We start from the raw sequence: 21,255 nt of genomic DNA on the forward strand, positions 1-21,255 counted from the left end.
GTACAAAAATTTGACATCTGATGTCAATTAAGAGAAAAGTAATTTTAAGACAATTTAGATTATTTAGATTATAAAACAAACTTTTTAACTGTAACATTATAAAAATGAATATGAAATTATTTTTAATACTTGGTTTTGTATTTTCAAATATTTTGATGATTAGTTTTTTTGGTAGAACATCAATTTTAATAATTTTTTATGATAAAAATATTTTTTTTTCATAGGAAAAAATTTCTTTATATAATTTTAATTATTTGACTAAGTATATCATTTAAAAAAAATCTCCATAAAAAGCTGTTTACCCTCTAGAAATAATCTTATTCAAATTAAAACCTACTGTTAATGTTAACAATGAGATAATTTTGGCAAAGATATAATTCACTTATTATTTTCTTTGTAATCAAGACCTGTATAGTAATCGCCAAATAACAAATATTAATTAAAGAGAATGGTGCAATTAATTTGCACCTTAGAATGGCAATTTTCTAATTTTAAATACAAGAAAATAAATCCTTTTATTTTTTATATAAGATTTTGTTTCGATCAAGCTTATGCATAAAATGGGTTATCATGTGTCCTAAAATATCATCTTTAAAACTACAATTGTCGAAGTCAATGTCTAGATGCAGAATGTTTAAGATACACTTGTGAAGAATAGTACTCCAAGATAGAGTACCATTGTCCTAAAGAGACTTTGGACCTTGTATTGAATAATCCAGTCGATATCTGACCCCTATAAATACCTTTAGTTTAAATTACTTTATTATTCTGGAGAAATTCTTACTGGTTTTATAAGTATCCATTTATTTTTCATGGTGTCTTAGTTGCATTGGGAGGACCAATTGACCTCAGAAGATCTCAGGTTTCGACATATTGAAACACATAATTAAGAGTCAACACTATTCAAGAATTCAATCCCAAATCACTAGTCTATATCTATATATCTTAGACAAATCAACAACATCTTAGAGAACATATCATCCATATCCATTTCATATAGATCAACTTTATTATATGAAAAATTTATTTATATCTCTATCTCTAAATATAAATATTTTTAACTCAAATATATATATAAATATTTATATACAAGATAAACTAAAAAAAAACTTCACAAAATAAAGTCATAAAAAATTAATATGAGAATATTCATCTTGATCGTGAGATCGGCTGCTTGCTACTTATTTTCTTAGTCATACAATTATTTTTCCCTTTAAACTGCAAAATGCTCTTCATAATAAGATTTGACAAGTCATGTAACAAAAAAGTAGACAAATAATCGTTTCCGTATTGGCGCAAAATTTTCCTATTTAAACAACGCAAACAATTCATTTGTTTAGTATAAAAAAAAATAAAGATAAGCGAGGCTAGGGGTCTTTAGTCTAAATAATAAAAAATATATATCAGAACTTAAAAAATTATTTACTACTAGTAAAAAATATATTTGTTTCATATTTCTTTTTAAAAAGTTACGTAAAACCAAAATTGCGACTTATACTAAAGAGAAAATTTTATCTTACTGCACACACGACTAACTCGTTGAGATTGATCACAACCAACTAGATCTAACAATTTATTGCGAGACACTGTAATAAGCAAAGTAGGTATAATAATCATTAATCCAATCGACATCCTCTTAAATGCACCATATAAAGCGTCCTTCATCAGTATCAAAAAGGAAAGAAAGAAAGACACATCTCATTAATGTGAAGTTGGTCATGGTCAAGGACACCGTTACCATTAGAAAAATTAAAGAAAAAGGCCTAATAAAAATGATAAATATTAATTGTCTTCTAGATATTTCATTAGTTAAAAAATTTAAAGTAAAAATATTTTTATTAAAAAATAAAAAATTATATTGATTATAATTATTTTTACATTTTCTTATGATTTAAATAATAAATATCTTTTCTTTTAATTCCTTAATTAATGTTCTAGATACTCTTATTACCCATACTCGTCAAAATATCAAGCATTTCATAGGCACGGTCCGTTGTTATTAAAATGTACAACTCGGATGAACTCTAGGGTTCACGAGTCTGAACTAACCTAGGGATGCTGTCTAGTTTAGAATGGATGGTTGCCTAAAACATTAGCCACACATTGATTCTTTTTGGGGAACAATAAAAAGTATAGTGATCTTCAATTTAAGAGGGGTATGTTTTTTACATAATTTTATTATCATAAATTTCATACATATTATAATATATAGCTTCACTGTCCATTCAAAAGAAAATAATAAAAGCAATTTATTGTCCAATATTAATTATGATTTTGTTTGTAGAAGTTTATACTATTCGTGATTATTAAATACTAGTAGTAAGGACTGAATTCCAAACAAAATAAACAATTGTAAGGACTGAAGAGAAAAGTTAAATAATATAGCACACAGGGGTTTCATTTGAAAATTGAAAACTCAATTTTTTTTCCAAGAATAATTTCTAAAAGCATATTCAAATAATGGAGTTACTTAATTTATAATTTTTTATTATCTTATAAAGCTATATGAGATTTTTATTTTTCTATAATTTAAGTAACTCTCTCCTCTAATTCTGCAAATTTAAAATTAAAGAGAAATCACTCCACGCTTTTATTAAAATTGTTAAAAGCTTAAACATGCTTTTAATTCTTATAGTTATTTCATTTTTTATTCCTGTAAGTTTATCTTTCCAATTTTAGTTCTTGTAAGCTTGCATTTTTTTAATTTTGATTCTTTTAAGTTTTTTTATTTATTTTTAGTTCTGGTAAGTTTGTGTTTTTTTAATTTTAACTCTTTTAATATTTTAATTTTTTTATTTATAGTTCTCATAAGATCATGCTTATAGGAACCAAAATTATAAAAATGCAAACTTATTAGGAAATAAAAATAAGTAAAATATCTTACAGGATCCAAAATTTAAAAAATGAAAACTTAATGTCTAAAAGTAAACAAATTTTTTTATAGGAATCAAAATTGAAAAAATACGAACTTACATGAACCAAAAACATATTTAATTCAATAGTTAACATTGAGACAATTTCACCCAAGCCTTCTACCCACCCACAACCTTCCACTCTTACACAATAGTCAACAACATTCTCAACCTATTTTATCTTTTTGTTGATAAATGGTATTGATATGAAGTAGTGATTAATTTTTGTTGGGAGCGAGAGTGTACACAAGGTAAATATTTCCTCCCAACATGGTTTATCTCACACTCATATCCAGGATTCGAACCGAGGATATCTTGATTAAGAGATACATGTTGCCACCATTTGTGTCAACTATCCTTGGTCAACATTCTTATCCTTTGCCAAATTTCAAACCAAACCCACCAAAGATTCCTAATTATTTAGGGCAAGTAAACCACGCAAAATACACTAGTAAACCATTACCACACAAAGACCATATTCAAGAATGCAACTTGTATTGTGGAGGTGAAGAAGTTGTTGATGTTGATAAATGGGTCCATGCGCAAAAATGTCAAAGTGAATGGTTTAGTAGTGTTATTGATGCATGTATCTTCGTTATTTATTATTTTATTTTCGCTTCTTTATTTTATTTTTTAATTGGAGATGTCAAAGTAAATTTCAACTCATTATTCCATTTGATTCACTAACTAAATAGGTTGAAAAAAATGTTTTGACTCACTTTTTCGCAGGTTGATTGGCTCATGTCACTTAACTTGTTAGCAGTAGCAGATCTAAGATCCTAAGTCAATAGGGGCAATTTACTTTTCAAATAATATAAATTAATAATAATTATCATTATGCATATGAAGATAAAGACATAAGTACCAAAATCATAAAACTTTAATGTATTTATTCAAATAAATTACATACCTTATAGTTGTCCTCTACGTGATTTCATGTTTTGAAATCGTTGAATGATCAGTTCATTGTTAATCTTGTTGAACACATCTTTCTCAATATAAGTTATTAGACAATCATTCATCCATGCATCTCCCAACCGATTACGCAACCTATTTTTCACAATTTTCATGGCAGAAAAAGGCTCTTTCCACATTTGATGTGGCAACAGGCAAAATCATTGCTAACTTCAAAAGAAGGTAAACTAATGGATAAACAATATATCTTTCAGTTTCAACCAACTTCTCCGAAAGATTTTTTATTCCTTTCAAAGATGAAAATTCTACATTGCTACGCATATCAATGATGTAAGTCTCAAGTTAATTATCAAGCATCACTAAATTAATTGCAGAGAATTCACATGGATAAAACTTTGCAAATTCAATTAGCTTTGCCTTATCAAAAGTACAGAATAAATTGGTTGGATTCAAACAATCCATGCAAAGAAGCAACTGAGTATTTGTCTCTGTAAAACGATCATTAAGTTCCTGAAGTTGCATGTCCACAACAGTATAAAATAATTCAACACGATAATGATCCTCAGTTGTGATAGCTTGAGCTTTACCTCCACGTCGTGATCTCCCCTTAGAAAAAAATATGTCTTCCATATTAGGAATGTTAATGAAATGCTTATCACAAAATGAATTTACTTCCTGCAGTAAAGACTCCCATCCATTATCCTTCATAGTTTGCAATCGTAGCTTTGTGATGTTAACCAAGTTCATAGCATTGATGATGTCTTGATCTTTCCTTTGCAATGCCTGTGACAATTCATTTGAAATACCCAAGACATTTTTCATCAAATGCAATGTGAATGGAAAATCAAAATCTTCTAGCAAATGTAAAAGACCATTTGCTTCAGCTCTTTGATCTGCATTTGATCCATCTTCTTTTATAATTTCAAGAACATCAATTATAGAAGAATACATCAATATCAAATTGATCAAAGTTGCATAATGTGAACCCCAACGAGTATCAACAGCTCGTTTAAGACTAGTTTCTTGATTCAAACATTGTCCACTAGGAATTTCTCCTTTTCCCAATGTCTCTCTAACATAATTTTTTTGTTTTTCATCAAGCATGTCATGTCGTTTGCAAGATCCCCCAACAACATTTAATAAAGTAGACACCAAATTAAAAAGAGAGGCAACTTGAATGTGATTTTTTGCAACAACAACTAATGTGAGTTGTAATTGATGAGCAAAACAATGTACATAAAAAGTAGACGAATTCTCCTTTAAGATCAAACTTTTGAGACCAAAAAATTCCCCTTGCATGTTGCTAGCACCATCGTAACCTTGTCCACGAATTCTTGATATACTAAGCCCATGTTTACAAAACAATTCATCAATTGCCATTTTCAATGATAAAGTTGTAGTATCTTTAACATGAACCATACCAAAAAAAACGCTTAACAATACTTCCCTTTATGTTAACATAACGCAAAACAATAGTCATTTGCTCCTTGTTTGATATGTCATGTGCTTCATCAACAATGATAGCAAATAATTAATCTCCAAGATCAATAATAATAGCATTAGTGGTTTCTAATGCAGCAACATTAACAATATCTTTTTGGATTTTTGGAGCAATTAATTGATGATTTTCGGGAGCATTTTCCAAGACAACATGATTTATTGATTCATTGTGTTCAGCAAGAAATCTAAGAAGTTCCAGGAAATTACCTTGGTTAGCAGAATTTGTTGATTAATCATGACCACGGAAAGCTAATCCTTACTTTAATAGAAAACAAATACAATCAATTGACGTTGTCAAACGCCTTCGATACAAGTCACGAACTTGTTTAGATTGCTTAGATATAACAACTTCAATATGTTGATTTTGATTCATTAAATCTTGACACTTCTTCCAAGCAATGTTATGAGCACTATTAGGACCTCCAACATGAGATGAAAGTCTTTCTTTCTTATTCCAATTTGTGAATCCCTCTATCACAAATGTATCACCACTTGATTGCTTTCCAAAATCATGCCTAAAAGGATAACAACACAAGCAAAATGCATCATCTTTTTCTATGCTATACTCCAACCAGTTGCCAAATTCATTAAACTAAGAAGGACAAAATCTTCTTAAAGACTTTCCAATTTTTCTTTGGGGAAAATTATGTTGAGTAAGTTGGCATGGTCCTCTTTGTAAATATGCTCTTCGTATCTTATCTCGATCATTAGGATGATATGCTGAAATTTTAATTTGCTTTCCTGGATCTGATGGACAATTCTTCCAAATTAATTTCAATTCGTTGTTGTTGGAGACTTGATTCACAAGATTTTGATGAAGATTGTTGCTCATTTGATGGTAATTTCCTCTTCAAAAATCTATCCACGATCTATTCACAATTTAAAAGAAATTAATGATTCTAAATTTAAAATATTCATAAAAATTAAAAATCTATAAATTCATCAAACATAATTAATATATAATTATATTATTTATATATCAAACTTAAGGGGAAAAAAAGAAAAAAATTTGTGAAAAAACACATAACCAGAGACTGAGAGACATATTTATAAGTTATAATAGTTATCGGTAATTTGGTACCTAAATCTTTCTTTGCTTGTTGAGTTGTTGTGATTTTCCTAGCTCTTGTAGACTTACAGAGTTGCAGTCTCATATAACCCTCATCAGCTCATGAGCTCTCTATTTTTCTAAATCCTCTATGCAAACATGTGGGAGAGTTTAAAGTAAAAATAGAATAACCCACTAGAAAACGTGAAAGTAGAAGTGGAAGAGACAAATAATTTAAAATAATGAAAGAGAAACAAGAAATGTGTGGGAGAAGGGATGAAAGGGTAGAAAAAGACAAAAATTTACTTTGGTTAGATAAAAATAATAATAAAGAAAGAGAAATAAATAAAGTTCATCAATCATCATCACCAAACATAGAAACCATAAGTCTCTTTCTTTATTCAGGGGGTTCACCTGCCCACCCTGGGATACACGTGGGTCCGCCACTGTTTGTTAGTTCAATCGAATCAAGTAGCTAACATGTATGAATCCATTTTTTTTCTAAAATTTTATCATTTATTATTTTATTATTATTTGAATTTGTTATGATGAATTAGTATGTTGTTGAGCTTATTGTGTTTATTTTTAATTTTATTCTTCTATAATATTCTTGTATACTTTTGTATTTTTTTTTAAAACTACCTGAGTCAGCTCGCAAGTCAACCACTTTAACCTATTAACATGCGGTGGGTTGTGTTGAATAATGTTTTTTCTTTTTTTATTCACAAAGAGTGACCCAAATTAAACGAAGTTTATTCATTTTCTAGTTGGTGATTAAGAATGACAACATGGTGAGACAAGTGATGTGTTATCATTTTCTCCTATTTCTTAACCCTTTTTGTCACTATTTTAATTACTGATTAGTCTTAATTGTCAAATTAATCATGCAGTTTTATCATTTGGGCCTACTGGACTAATTTTGTGTTTTTAATTTAATTTCAGGAGAATTATAAGCAATTGGGCTTGAATCCATAATTGGGCTTGGACTTGAAGAGAGCAGACAATTTTCTTCTATCAAATCTTATCTTATCCAGATTTTATCTAATTTAGATATTATTTCATCTAGATTTTATCTTATCTTATCTTATCTAGATTTTATTTCATCTAGATTTTATTTTATCAAATCTTATCTTATCTTGTCCAGATTTTATTTTATTAATGGGCTTGAACTTAAAACAGATTTGTAAGCTTTGGGGGCTGAGAACCTATATAACAGAACCAAGATTTTAGTTTTGGGAGGCTTTTCGTTTTGGGGAGAAAGAATAATTTTAGGTTTTGCAATTCCAGTTTTTACTATTCACGTAGCAATAAAATTTCATTTTCTGCTTCAATCTGCAATTTCATTTTCTACTGATTAATGGAAGGCTAAGTCTCCAGCGTTGTTTTTTCTTGAGGATCAAGCACAACTCTCTTTGAGGTTTTTTTATTACTATTGAATTCTGATCAGTTTTTCCTCTTCCCCAATTACTCTATATTTGTTGCTATTAATCCATGCACGCTTAGTGCTTGATTAATTGTCTCTGCGCTTAATTTACGTTCATGCTTAATGATCATTTTCGTTCATGATTAATTGGTGTATGTGTTGCTTAATCACATAATGACAACCTTATGTTAAATTTTGCTTAGTAATTTAATTCAGGGTTGGATTAAGTGGTTGAACTGATAAAGGATAAATTCTCGTAACTTAGGATAAGAGACTTGCTTGTGAATCAAGGGGAAACAACGTGCTTTAATTCTAATATTTTCTAATTAAATTTGCTCGCTATTTAATTTAAAAAAATAAACAACCCCCCCCCCCAATTCGTTACTGTTTAATTACTATCTGTTATGAACGTTTGGTTGATCATTGCTCGTAGGGAGACGACCTAGGATCACTTCCTAGATACTGCATTTTTAATGTTTATTTGATTCGGGTACTGCCTCGATTAGCAGGCATCGATAGAAGCTACCCACCTTGCAGGATAAACATCCATCTTGTGCCTATCCCATACTTGCAAAGGTACTCATTATTGGTTTCTTGAGAGGCTTCGAGGTCAAAGAGATATGTTGTGTGTTGTCCATGTCGAAATTGTTGGCTCTCATTTTTCCTTAGAAAGATGACGACTTGCATAATTAAAATTTAAAAATTGTGAATCATTAGTGCTTGATGTGTTAGTGGCCCATGACTTCTCCTTTCTCTAGCTTAGTCATGAGTTTGCTACTTGAGAGAAGTTAGTGATCTTCTACAGATTGTGAGTTTCTTCCTTCCTTTAGATAAAGGCAACTTTCCCAAGAACACTTCTGTTGTCTTCTGCTTGCCTTTTTTATTATGACTTACAGATGATAACAAGCTCTCTTCTCCATAATCATTCGTGTCTTCTGGAAATCTTGTTGTTTCAAATGCAATGCCTTTGTACATTGATGCATGGTGTCTTCCTCTTCTACTTTTGGTGTGTGTTTCTAAATAGTGTAGACACGTGTATATTCACTATATTGGAAAAACAAGTGTTCAATAAACACACATTGCAGAATAAAAGGATATATTTTGTATTTAAATTATATTATAAACAGATGACATATTAAAAAGTGTATCTATTGATGAGCTCTTGAAGCATAAAATTTTTTCAATAGTGTGAAGACTCTACGTGTATCTACACCGAGACTGACCTCTATTCGTCAACAACTATGACAAGTGAAAAAATAAGAATAGGGAAGTGATATTGGGATTGTTTCAACGTGCAAACTAAGGCTCTATTTATAACACGCTAAGGATACCAAATTTCTGATCAAATCAAAATCATTATTGATAGTATCCTTTCTTAAGCTATATTATTTCTTGTTACCTTTTATTGCTAACCATTTAGCAATTAAAATTGAAATAATAATTGACCAAGTCAAACTTGTATCTAGCAGCTTTTTCAACCCAACTTCCAAATACAAAATCATACATATTTGTTTCTCTTCTTTCACCAAATCTTTCATATTATTTATATTTTCAGTGCTAGCATAAATATAATAATATTCCACCTTTTTAAAATCAATTAATCATATTAAATTTTCTAATTTAATTAATCATCAAATATTAAAATAATTTCTTTAACAAAGATTAGAACACTCGTTTGTGTATGACCCCGTCCGTAGGTTCAATACTAAGCCAGTAATATATTAATCAAATTAATATACTAATCAAGGTAGGCATCTAGCAACACTTCTTAAGGTCCAGATAGCATGAAGTAGCATTTTACTTTCAAGAACCATTAGAAGAGTAGTGTAATAATTTCTTCCATCTTTACAGCTCTGGGTTAACTCTAGAGTATGGTATTACTGTCAAATCCTTTTGAGTTAACTCATAATGACTTAAGAAACTCATTTCTTCTTTCATTTAATTTTCCTGGCCAAGATATAATTTTATTCATAGAGCTCAAACTCATTACCAAGAGTTGATGGATTCCTTCTTGATCAATCATTAATTCTACAGGTATTTAATCATATCCAATATCCATTCAACAAGTGCTCTAAAGCATTAGGTGTCCAGAATCAAAATACAACAAATAACCTGTTAATTACTATGACAATCTATGGTCAAAGAAAACTATTATACCTCTTCTTGAGAATTTTCTATTGATAGTTTATGGTAAATTTTAACCATTAGAAAATTTCAATTGAGTCAGTTCATTAATGTCTTACCTTGTTTCTTGTTTTTCAGAGAATCAAGATACTTCTTGCAATTTCTCTTCCAGTGACCTTTCTCCTTACAGAAGAAACATTCAGCATCAGTTTGGTCAATCTTGTTCCTTTTGTTCTTAGGTTTGGTCATACCACCTTTAGGTCCAAGATGCTTCCTTTTTGGTACTTTGCCTTTCTTCTTGGAGCTCTTGCCAACTACCATGACAGTTCCTTTCTTCTTCTCAGAAGCAATTTGATTCTCATAATCAATTAGCAGATTAAGCATCTCATGCAAGTCACAATTCATCTTATTCATGTTGAAATTCACAATAAATTGTGAAAATGAATCGGAAAGTGATTGTAGAATCAAATCTTGAGAAAGCTCTTTCCCAAGAGTCCACCCCAACTTCTCAAGTTGTTCTATGAGATCAATCATCTTAAGAACATGGGGTCCAACCTTTTCATTTGCAACAAGTGAGGATCTAAACAGGGCCTTAGATAACTGAAATATAGCCTTCCCGCTTTGACCACCGTACATCTTCTTAAGATATTCGACGATCTCATATGGGTCCATGTCTTGATGTTGCCTCTGGAGTTCTGAACTCATTGATTCCAAGATAATGCACTTAGTAGTAAGACACTCATGTAGGTATTTTTGAAAAACCTTGGTTGCTTCAGCATCACTCAGATCAGGTTCTTCCATGGGAGGCTTATCAATAGTTTCAATAAGCTTCTCATGCATGTGAACAATTCTCAAGTTGTGGTACCAATCATCATAATTGGCTCCGACTAGTTTTCCAGATTCAAGAATACCATGAAGCGATAGAAAAGATCTACTGTTGATTAAGTACACAACAAAATATAGTTATATTAGAGCATAATTTTTCAAACCTTTTAAAAAATATAAAAATATTAATGATATTTCCACTAATTACAATAATAATGTAGTAATGTAAGAAATACTTATTTATTTTAAGTGGATCACATAAAGCCTCTTAAAAAATTGTGAGCGAGCCACTTGGTTATCAAGTCGTTTCTCATACACATTCTAAGACAATGTATCATATACATTTTAAAATCAAAATAAGAAATATCATATCACATAAGTTCTTGATTGTCAGGCCAATCCTATTGATATCAATAAATTAATTTTAATACTTCCCTAGGTTGTCTAGGCATTCAATATATAATTAATTTAAAAAACATGCATCTTATGTGAGAAAAAAATAATTATTAATTATAAATCTCATGTTCGTCAGGTCGTTCCTTATTATTAATCATTAAAAAAATTTACATCATATGTCTCAATTTATCTTTTTTCTATAAATCCCCTGCTAATTAGGTCGTTCCTTATGATTAAACAATTTAATATGTAAGATAAATCAGATGACAAACCTATTTATCATTTAGATATATAACAATTATATAATTACGCACATAGCATATAAAAAAAATTTCTTTCAAATAATTGAATTAGATACGGTGCTTGAAGCGCATACCTCTTTGATATCCCATATTCTAATGCAGCGTCTTTCCATTAAATTAATATCCAGCAATTTAAAAATAAAAGAATAAATAACAAAATGCTCAAAATTGAAAGAAAGGTTTAATCTTTTAAAAGGAATCCAAATAAAATAAAATAAAAAACTTTATTCTCCTTTATATAAAAATAGCAACATATATGATATAGAACACCTTCAGCAAATCAAGCACCGTATTAACAACCAATTGCAAACATTCCACCGATTCAAAACAACAACATCCACGTAACAAGATTACAAATTGCACAAAAAAAATTTGTTTTGACAATGTAATCATGCAATCATAACAGACAACATTATGTGTAAATAAAAAAATTGAAACTTTTTCAAATTTTTGTTAAATATAATTTAAATACAAAAGACCCTTGCTCTGATACCAATTGTTGGAAAAACAAGTGTTCAATAAACACACATTACGGAATAAAAGGATCTATTTTGTATTTAAATTATATTATAAACAAATGACATATTAAAAAGTGTACCTATTGATGAGCTCTTGAAGCATAAATTTTTTTTCAATAGTTTGAAGACTCTACGTGTATCCACATCATCGAGACTGACCTCTATTTGTCAACAACTTTGACAAGTGAAAAAATAAGAATAGGGAAGTGATATTGAGATTGTTTCAACGTGCAACCTAAAGCTCTATTTATAGCACGTTAAGGATACCAAATTTCTGATCAAATCAAAATCATTATTGATAGTATCTTTTTTTAAGCTATATTATTTCTTATTACCTTTTATTGCTAACCTTTTAGTAATTAAAATTGAAATAATAATTGACCAAGTCAAACTTGTATCTAGCTACTTTTTCAACCCAAATTTCAAATACAAAATCATATATGTTTGTTTCTCTTCTTTCGCCAAATCTTTCATATTATTTATATTTTCAGTGCTAGCAAAAATATAATAATATTCTACCTTTTTGAAATCAATTAATTATTTGATCATATTAAATTCTCTAATTTAATTAATCATAAAATATCAAAATAATTACTTTAACAGATATTAGAACACTCGTTTGTGTGTGACCCCGTCCGTAGATTCAATACTAGGTCGGTAATATATTAATCAAATTAATATACTAATCAAGGTACGCAACTAGCAACACTCCTTAGTATCCGGATAGCATGAAGTAGCATTTTACTTTCAAGAACCATTAGAAGAGTAGTGTAATAATTTCTTCCATCTTTACAACTGTGGGTTAACTCTAGAGTATGGTATTATTGTCAAACTCTTTTGAGTTAACTCATAATGACTTAAGAAACTTATTTCTTCTTTCATTTAATTTTCCTGGCCAAGATATAATTTTATTCATAGAGCTCAAACTCATTACCAAGTGTTGATGGATTCCTTCTTGATTAATCATTAATTCTACATGTATTTAGTCATATCCAATATCCATTCAACAAGTGTTCTAAAGCATTAGGTGTCCGAAATCAAAATACAACAAATAACCTGTTAATTACTATGGCAATCTAAGGTCAAAGAAAATTATTATACTTCTTCTTGAGAATTTTCTATTATAAGTTTATGGTAAATTTTAACAATTATAAAATTTCAATTGAGTCAGTTCAATGATCTCATCAACATGTGACTCATCTATATGTGCAAATTAATAAATGAGATCTATTAATATTTATTCAATAAATACTATCACATATATATTAATCTATCCGGATTATTGATATCCTATTTAGAATAATCCTATGATCAAGAACGGTTTAGATTAAAATTAGAACAAACTTATTTCTCATTATCATATTCTATATTATTATAATAACAAGTCTTTAATTTTAATCAAGGACATTATCAAATGGACCATTTAATCAAATAGTGAAATATGACAATGAAAATAAAATAATACTTTATTATTAAAATTAGGATTGATTACAGGATGACTTGGATCGTGGGCATACAAATTTATTCCCAACACACTGCTCTCTTCTAATACATCTTTTGGTGATCCTTTATTAATGTGTAGCTTCAGCATCTACCGATTGATTAAAGCCACCTACAAAATCATGCTTCTAGTCATTTACAACTTCGAATATTTGAACTTTGACATAGAAACCATGCATGACTAGGCTTTTGCTTCTAGTATCATGATTATGAATTTGGATAGATCCCAAGCTTGAAAACCTTCACTGTAAGCCAATGTTCCATACCTTCTTCATGTTTCTAAATTAAGTCTTGTCTAAGATCAAGCATTCAAGACAAATCATTAGTAGCACCTGCCTAAAAGACTGAGATTAAAATTTATTTCTTAAAAGTTTGTTTTCATCAATGATGGATCTAGAATATTTCTTTAGTGGGAGCAAAAAAAAAAGTCTATAGTATTTTTATAGACAAAAAACATTATAAGCTTTTATAAAATACACAATCTCATAACAAAAAAATTAAAATTCTATAAATTTAAAAGTATAAAGTGTATAAAAGTTGTACTAATTTATTTTCTCTTTTATCATTTATAATTTCATACATTTTTTTAAAAAAAAAATTATAGGGACAACACTTATTTTTTATGCGAGTAAACAATAATCATTTAAAATATTTAAGTAAACAATGAACTTTGTGGGGGCAATTTGATTTAGAAAGGGTTTTGCTTCAATAGAGGCATAAGGAATTACATCACGTAATTTTTTTTTTCTTAATCATGAGGTTCATAAATAAAAAAAGATCTTAATTAATCCATCTCCTTACTCTCTAAATTACACATTCTCTCTCTCATATTTAAAGGTACATTTCGCACATTATCGATCATTAAAGTTAAAAATATTTCAAACATCTACAATTAAATTTTACTATTTTAAAAAAATTATCAATTAAAAATAATTTTATATCACAATTTAAATAGTCCACTATAAACAATAATATTTCATATAATTATATATTCAAAAATATCAATTTCATAAAAATAAAATTTTATCATGTTTAATGCACAAAATAAATTATATTATAATTAAAATATAAACCAAACTAAATTATTTTTAATATAATTTTAGTTATTGAAAAAATATAATAAAGTGATTTTAAATATATAATTAAATAGTTATAAATAAAAATTATTTAACTTGTGTAACTTGATGAATTAAATGCTAATATTATATATAGAGTATTTAATTTAATTTTTATTTTTTTTAAATATATTTCTTAGTTTTGAAATTTAATTTGATTGAACAACTACTTTAAAAAAATTCTTTCCGAACCATCTTAAATCACCCTTCTTTATCTTTATCTCTATTTGTATACTTACTTTTCTTAATCACTTACCTCTTTCAATCAACACACTTTTCATCTTTATTTCTAATTTAAATTTTAATATAAAAATAAATTATCAATAATTAAAAATAATATTGTATCACACTATAAATTTTTATTTTTAATCCAAAATATAACTTATGCATTAAAAATATTTATTTATTATGAATTTTAATTATAATATAATTTATATATTCAAAATATATCTTTAATCGAAATTATAACTATATAAAAATAAGCACGCACACACAATAATTTATATATAATTAATATTTTAATAAATAATTTTTTTAACATTTACATTATGTTTTCATTTAGGATATGATATGTGGCTTAATAGGAGCCATAACAATTCCTAAAAGCATTCGCATTTAAAATCATTCGGGTTCAAGATGAAGATTTAGATCTACAACAAACAACAAAATCTTATCTCACTAGATAAGGACGAATACATTTACCACATAATGTCATTTGGGGGGTTTCGCCTAGTTAATTATAAACCAAAGAACTACCTAATTTCTGGGTTATTTGAACTAGCTTCCTTTTGTTAAAATATTTAGTTTGGTTAGATTTTACAACGTTGATATATAATGTTTGATATAAATTTTTAATAGATTTTAATGAAAATTAAAACATAAAAAATATACTATAATTTTTCTATTTGAGATGAAAGAGAGAAAATAAGATATCTAATGTGAATGTAGTAAATTTTTTTTTCTTTGCCTTATCTCACTACAAAAAAAGAGTAAAATCTTTATCACGAACATATGCTATAATTTAATTATTTTAAAAGCCTCAAATTAAACATTACATTTATTTTAAATTAATTTTTTTTACAAGAAGTTAACTAACCTTTCATTTTTTATCTCTTCCACTTTCTCCATCTCTAAACCACAATGTCCAACCATGTGATTGGACACAAGTGGTTAATATGTTGAAGTTAAGGTTGAATCGTTTAGGTAGTACCCGAATTTAATCTTTGATGAAAATAATTTTTAATTAGTTTTTATTTACCTCTCAATTAAACTTCACATTAGTAAGATCTCTTTCCCTCAAATGAACCTAGTTAGATTAGAAAAACACACAACCCCCATTTTTTCTAACCAACCTCCTCCGCCCCACTCCCCATATCAAAAACTTAACATGTTAGGCTAAAATCTCTAACATGTGATGTTACAAATTACAACAAAACGAAATACAAGTCATTAATAAATGCAAAAAAACAAAAAAAAAAACGAAATATATCTTCAGTCATTGCCATGAAAGAGCTGTCTTGTTTTGGTTCTTCTAAGCTGTCACACTCTTTCTGTAGATGGTGTATCAGACAAAAATCAAATATATGAGCTCAAGGACAAAACATGTGCTATATATAAGTATTTTACCATCAAAAATGCATTTAGTAGTCATTACCACTAATGAGTAGTCATTATCACCCATTAGTAATCATTCAATATTTGACTTTTCAACTTCAAAACTGATGGAGCACTTGATTTTTCAAAACGTGCAGACCAAATTATTACATTCTCACACTTGGTCCAAACATTTTGACTCATTGATTAAAATAAGTCAATGCTCGATTTTCTTAAAAAAATAAACATATGAATAATAGCGATAATTCCTCAAGTAGCAAGTAATATCATCCATGTATTACAATATGCTTAATTTCCCAAGTAGTATACTCAAGGTGGTAATAAAACTTAATGAATAAACCCAATGTTTATTCTTGGTCCAAAATATAATTTTTCTCAAATAAATCAATGTGCACCTAAATATGAGAAAATATCACAATATAAAAGTTTCAACTCTAACCTGTATGTATACAATCAGAAAGTGAAACCATGTCTCATTCTCTCTACATGATCCTTGAATTTAAATTATGGCATGCCCTTAGTCAAAGGATCAGCGATCATCAACTTAGTGCTTATATGCTAAATAACCACTTTCTTGTCTTTTACTCTTTCTCTAATGGCTAAGTACTTAATGTCGATGTGCTTACTTCAACTTCCACTTTTCTTATTCTTAGCCATAAATGCAGCAGTTGAGTTATCACAGAAAATTCTCAAAGGCCTTGAAATAGTATCAACTATCTTCAACCCAGAAATGAAACTCTTAAGCCATACATCATGTGATGTAGCCTCAAAGCAAGAGACAAACTCAGCTTCCATGGTAGAAGTAGCAATCAAAGTCTGCTTAACACTCCTCCACAAAAATAGTTCCACCAGCCATCATGCAAATATACTCAGATGTTAACTTGTGACAGTCAACACAACCAGTAAAGTCTGAGTCTGAATAACCAATCACATCTAGATTGTCTGTCTAACTATGCATAAGCATGTAATCTTTGGTCCCTTGAAGATACCTCATCACTTTCTTTGTAGCTCTCCAGTGGTTAATACCTGGATTATTCTGATATCTTCCTAACATTCCAACTACAAAAGCAATGTCAGGCCTTGTGCATACTTGAGCATACGTGAGGCTTCCAACAATTGAAGCATAAGGAATGTTTTTCATTTGTTACCTCTCAAAGTCATTCTTTGGGCATTGGTTCAAATTAAACCTATCACCTTTCACAATGCGAGCGACACTTGGTGAACAATCTTTCATCTAAAATCTCTCTAAAATTTTGTTAATATAGATACCTGTGATAGACCTAAAATACCTCGAGGTCTATCTTTATGAATCTTAATGCTAATGACATAAGATGCATCACCCATATCCTTCATGTCAAAATTCTTAAAGAGAAATTGTTTCACCTCATGTAGCAAACCCCGATCATTGACTGCAAGTAAAATATCATTTACATATAAAACAAGAAAACATATTTTACTCCCACTAACCTTGTGGTATATGCATTGATCCATGGGGTTTTCATCAAAACCAAATGAAGAAATTATCCCATGAAACTTAAGGTACCACTGACGAGGGGCTTGTTTTAAACCATATATAGATTTATTAAGCTTGCAAACCGAATGCTTACCACTACTAGATGAGAAGCCTTAAGGTTGTTTCATATAAATCTCCTCATCTAAATCATCATTAAGAAAGGTTATTTTCGCATCCATTTGTTGCAACTCAACGTCAAAATGAGCAACTAATACCAAGATAACGTGAAGAGAATCTTTCTTAAATACAAGAGAAAAATTCTTTATGTAATTGATTCCTTCTTTTTGAGTAAATCCCTTAGCAATAGGTCTTGCCTTGTATCTCTCTATGTTTCCTAATGAGTCCCTTTTGGTCTTAAAGACCCATTTACAGCCAATGGCCTTTGCCCCAATAGGCAACTTTACAAGGTTCCAAACTCTGCTACTCTACATGGAATTCATCTCATCCTTTATGGCATCATACCATAAATTTGACTCTTTACAACTCATGGCTTGATCAAAAGTTTCAGGATCATTTTCATCTCCAATATTATAGTCAGATTCTTGCAAATATACAATATAATCACTAGGAATAACTTATTTTCTTACTCTAGTAGATCTCCTTAATGTTGCATCAACATTTTCTTGGGGATCATGTTGTTCAACCGATTGTTCATCTTTTTTAGGAATTTGATGATCAACTTGATCTACTGGATTATCAGCAACATGTTGTGGAATGTCAATCATTTGTTGTTTATCATCCCTTTGAAAACTCAATTGTCATTTACAAAGGTTGGCCTGAATTTAGAAGGCTAAATGAAATTTATGATCAAAGGAGATAATGTTTATTTATGTGGGTGACAGTAAATTCCATGCTAGGTTCTTCAAAGGAAATCCGGAGCTTCCAAGATTATCAGTGTACCAATGGAGAATGAGGAATTGTGAAGACATGCTCAATGCAAGCAAGGAAATGATATTTATTCCAATTCTGTAATAGAAAACAATTGTTGTTGTGATTATGTTTTGATACTTTAGATGTGGATGTTTAGACAAATATTGTGGCACAAATATAGCTTTTATGTCAACTTTTGTGTAGGCCTTTATGATTAGTATATGTAGTGAACAAATATTGTTTTATATGTTTTATATTGATAATTATTATAAATGTTAAATTGTTTGCATTTTTTTAATTTCCTGTGAAAGACTGAATATGAAAGCAGTAGATGGTAAATGGGTAGCATGACCAATATGATACAGAAAATAGTAAGTTATGTCAAGAATTAAGTGTAATATCAGCCAAAGGGATATTCTTTACTTTTTAGCAAACCTAGAACAAACCAAAACTGTTTTATTATCAATCCTTTTATTGCCTTTTTGTTATTGGCTATGATTGGAAATACCATGAAAAGGAAATAACAAAGCAATGATAAAGCAATAGCAGAACAATGAGGTTTGCAAAATAGCTTTGAAACATTTGTCCCTTTGAGTAAAACAGTTTCACAATAAAACCATCAAAATAAGCATTACAACTGCACAATTGCACAAAATGCACATAACTTGGCTGGTTTGAAGCAAGACAAATGCACAAAAAATGAGCTACTCCCTTCGTGCACACCACACAACAGGTTGCATGCAGATGATACTCTATATGTAATAGAGTAACACCACACATGTTATGGAAATTTTTGGGAAGATGACCCAAAAGTTTTGGTTCATGTAATTGGCAGAGAAGCAAAGTCAAAATCTTTTAGGCATGATGTATTTCACATTTTTGTAGGTTAGTATAGCTAAATGTTTTTGTGCAACCATAATATGTTTTATTGAAGGAGAAGGAAATCTGCTCTATTTTGAATTTGAATTTGAATTTGAATTTCATTTGCCTTCCCACTACATTTTGAGTTTAGGTTTTTGAATTTTGAATTTGGATCTCAATGGGTTCTGAAGTCTATTTCTCATTTCTCTCCCTCTGATACATTCTCATTTTTCTATTCTTCTTCTTTATCTGAAGCGAAAACTGTCGAGGAAGTACGAGGACACCAACAACGATAAGTTTTTGTCTCCCTTTGGTTCTCTCCTTTGTTTTCCTTTGGTTGAGAATCTCATTAGCTCAGTAAAAATTGCACTCCTTTAAGACCGCCTATACCCACATAAAAACAAAAAAGATTATAATTTTTAAGAAAAAACAAAAATAACCTGGAGATTGTTTCCAAGACATTGTTATCATTGAATTGTGGTGAATGTAGTTGTTTGTCTTTTCTGTCATTCTTTATATTTATTATTTTTGGGGCTTTTAAGACGAAAGATTTACATATTGTGCAAAAAATATTTTTGGAGCATTCATATATAAAAACTTTCTTATTAATATGTACGTGTTCATGTCTTTTTAACACCATTAATTTGATTACATACATCGTTTCTTGATTTGTATTAGAAGTGTTTCTATCGTAGTGTTACTTATGATTCTAATCTTTTATTTTCATTTTATTAACTTCAGAAGAATTATTGTGGAGGCTTTTGGAGACAATTCTAAATTTCCACTAGCACATTTCTTCTTTTTTTTTTTTTATTCTTCATTTGTCCTTTTTTATCTCAAGTTTCTTTTTTTTTCAACTTCTACAAGAATTTCTACATCTGGCCTTCTTCTCTTTGTCTTTGCCAACATGTTTTGTGTTAGATTTAGAAGAAAGAAATGTAACTATTTTGTCACCAATCCATTTATTAGTAGGGGTAATTTTGAAAATTTTGTATATGTGTTGGTGTACAAGAAATCTACACAGTGCAGACAAAAAAAGCCTAATATTTAACACATGGGATCCATGTAACACTTGGGCCTTAGTCATTTTGGAACTATAGCCCATTCATCCAGTGGAACATTATAATTGCTCATTCAATCAACTGCACCACTAACCAATACAAACGTCCCTTCACTTCACTTGCTTCAGTGACATTGCTTGGTGAAAATTTGAAAATAGAGGCAGCACTGGTGCAAGACCAGACTGTATCTAACATTGAAGAAGAAAAGCACATTGCTAGAGCAAGCTTAAGTTGCCTAACGCCCAATCATAGTAGCGCTCCACCATGGTCCATTCCACCTGGTAAGCATCTTCATACTACTCTATTGAATGTTTATAAATTTGATCCTCTGTGACAAAACCTAAACTTGATTAACCAAACACATCGAATGTGGTGAGCATTGGGATAAACTTTATCATGCCCCAACAAATTATGTTAGGGTTTTTAATTTGAAATGCAAAACTAATTCTTTCATTCTAGAAATATCATTCTTTGATAACAAAAATGGATATATGCAATGTGTGTTATTAAACCATAAAAAAACAAACTTTACTAAAGGATCACTACAGTCAAATGATACTCCAAAATTCTCTAGATTTCACAGATTATTCAATTGATGCTACATTTTTGTGTTCATTAAATTGTTAAAAAAAATAGAAACATCAATATATTAGCTTATGATTTTTGTGAATGTGAAAACAAAATTGATACTTTCAACTTATAAATTTTAATTTTTTGTCTAAGAATAATAGGTGGGTGCAGTGTCTTTATTTGAAAGC

Source organism: Glycine soja, chromosome 16 (genome assembly GCF_004193775.1).
Source record: "Glycine soja cultivar W05 chromosome 16, ASM419377v2, whole genome shotgun sequence".
In the NCBI taxonomy this organism is placed as follows: Eukaryota; Viridiplantae; Streptophyta; class Magnoliopsida; order Fabales; family Fabaceae; genus Glycine; species Glycine soja.